The sequence below is a fragment of the Capsicum annuum genome, chromosome 4 (genome assembly GCF_002878395.1).
Source record: "Capsicum annuum cultivar UCD-10X-F1 chromosome 4, UCD10Xv1.1, whole genome shotgun sequence".
In the NCBI taxonomy this organism is placed as follows: domain Eukaryota; kingdom Viridiplantae; phylum Streptophyta; class Magnoliopsida; order Solanales; family Solanaceae; genus Capsicum; species Capsicum annuum.
The window spans coordinates 109,547,322-109,550,065 of NC_061114.1; the positions used below are offsets into that span (position 1 = coordinate 109,547,322).

The 2,744-nt window shown below is 37.0% G+C and overlaps 1 non-coding gene across 1 annotated transcript; it reads left to right on the forward strand.

The window, feature by feature from the left end:
- Positions 1-2,347: 2,347 nt before the first annotated feature.
- LOC124898318 lies at positions 2,348-2,452 on the forward strand. Its single transcript, XR_007055292.1, has one exon. It is a non-coding gene; the product is annotated as a small nucleolar RNA R71 (small nucleolar RNA).
- Positions 2,453-2,744: the final 292 nt, after the last annotated feature.

The window sequence follows — 2,744 nt, forward strand, 5'->3', positions numbered from 1 at the left end:
ACTGTTACCCAACCCAACCACTTATATCCAGCCTTAGATGGGATAAATTTCGAACATATAACAAAATAGCGTTATTGTTCTCATTAAGACTTTGGAATAGGGTCACAACTGTGACCGACCTAACTAAGTCCAATTGTACCTCACCAACCGACCAACCATACCAAACCAAACCATAGACCATAAACCAAAGAGAATATAAAAACGTAATGTGAAAGTCAATCCTAAAATATAATATGATGGAACAGTGAGAAATTATGTCTGATGATGCCAGCCTCTCAGCTTATTCGAATGGCAAGGACGACACCAATATCGATCCTACCCATACCAACCCCCAGAAGTACCACAAAGCCTCTATCTAAAAGAGTAAATAAATCTAGTTAGGACATGTCCCTAACTATGGCCAAAACCAACATCCACAATAAAGAAAAGTGTGTAAAGAAATTCATAACGTGAAATAATGCCTTCCAAAAGGATGGAAGCTCACCACTTTAGTCCAAATGCTGATACTAAATTTGCATGCTAAGCAGGAGGAGTAGAATAGCCGATTCCTGCATAGCGTGGGTATATATCCACAAGTAGATGGGGTTACCAAATGACCACTAGCATGAGTCTCAAGATAAAGGTAAAATAATGCCAGACATAAAACCAAGTAAATCCATCCATAATGCATACAACCATACATATATAAGTTTTGGGAAAAGAGAATCGGGTTTAGCATCCCATTAAAACCTTTACCTGGGCTGTGTAGCTTTGTCGTCCTAACCACCTACGGGTGATATAGGTTACGCTCTTCCTATTGAAAGGGCCTAGTGCATGTAGCCGTATGACAAGGAAATATCCCATAGGATGACTAGTACATCCCTTAATATAAAATGTGACACATGCACATAGTCATCAAGACCCCTCATATCAGCAAATATGAGTTTTTAATTTCGGTCCCTCCAGGACTGTCACCTTCCACGGCTTAGCTACACACCTCACCATTAATGCCTAACTAAAACCATATTACAATATTAGTGGTATCGTCATACCACCTTTTACTTGCAAGTAATATCCATAGCCAAACCATTTAGGTTAAGGGGACCTTAGGTGCCCTTCTAATTACCATATAAAATCCACTTGGGAGACTTCTATGTTCTCCACAAGTATTACCATTTAGCCTTTAGCCTTATCAAACCATTTAAACCATGCATAAATCATTTGTCTAGTTTAAACCATGCAAGAGTTCCATTAAAAGAAGTCAATGCAATGAACATATTTTTATAAGCATTTTATCAAACACCTTGGGGGCATAATATAACCAAAACTAATTACAAAGACCATTAAGCCATTACTGTGCAATACAATTGTCCAAAACCACCATTAATGCATATAAATGCATAATTAAAACCACGGGAAACCATAACCAAGCATTTAATATCTAAACCCCTAATAATAGTTGAAAATTGTAATCATGAAATAGTAAAACCATGAAATCAATCATATAAACCTTGACTTTAGTTGAAATTACAATAAGGGAAGAGAATCATGCCTTATACCAAAGAGTTGATGAAAGAGAATCACCAAAGCAAGCCCCAAAGCAGTTCCTTAGTTGAAACTCTAGCTTCCTTTCCCTAAAAGCTCTTGAGAGAATTATAGAGTGTCTATGAATAGTTTTTAAGTGTTAATGAATAGAATAATAAGTTAAATAACCTAAATACACGCAGGGTCCTAATTAGGTAAGTAGGAAAATATCCAAAATACCTTTACTTAAATCCTTTAAAACCCGTCATAAGGATACGACTGACCTATATGAGTCGTACCCTTCTATACAATTGGTATCCACCACTTGTATCCAAGCCACAACCCTTTGATAAAATGCTGCCCAGTATACGACTCATCTAACCAAGTTGTTACCATAGTATATGATTCGTACCCATATCCTATATCCCTGGAAGAATGAAATACCAGGAGGAGCAAACACTGTCTACTATATAAGTCCATGATACGGCCCATACCAAGCCCTACGACTCATAACCCTAAGTCATAACCATTACAATGACCAAAAATTCCCACCAACACTAGTCAGCATATGACAAAACCATACCACTCGTATCCCAGTATACGGCTCATACCCATGAGTCGTATTGGGTTAGGAGAATGAATTTCTAAGAAATTTTCTAAGGGTCACAACCCAGGATATTTCACTAGTATGCCAAGCTCTATTAGTTTTTGTGAGCCTATTTAAGATCACAGATACATCTACTTAAGTGTAGGACATGAAGGATACCCCAGTGGATAGTCAACTATTAGCTTAGTTACCCAATTCAAACACCAATGCAAAGTCTCCATCAAATGTTCACTCGTTAACTTATGGTGGGGAAATTGATTCAGCTTCTTCTTAAAATACAACTATGCTTCATGTAAGGCTTCACTAGGTTGCTGCCTAAAATTACTAATTTATGCCTCAGCTGTAACTTTCTAGAGAATGGTAAGAGCCTTTCTAGGAAAGATCCTTTCAACTCCCTCCAATTTGTACTGAAATCATATGGTAGCTTTATCAACCATAAGGTTACTTCCCTAGATAATGATAGTGGGAACAACCACAATTGTATGGTATTTTGACTAACTCTAGGAAACTCATAAGATTTGTGAATTCTAATAAAGTTAATCAAGTGCAGTTCAGGTCAGCACCATCCATGCCTTTGAACAGACTTTTCAGCTTTAATAACTGGATCATATTACAAGTAATATTAAAGTTAAAT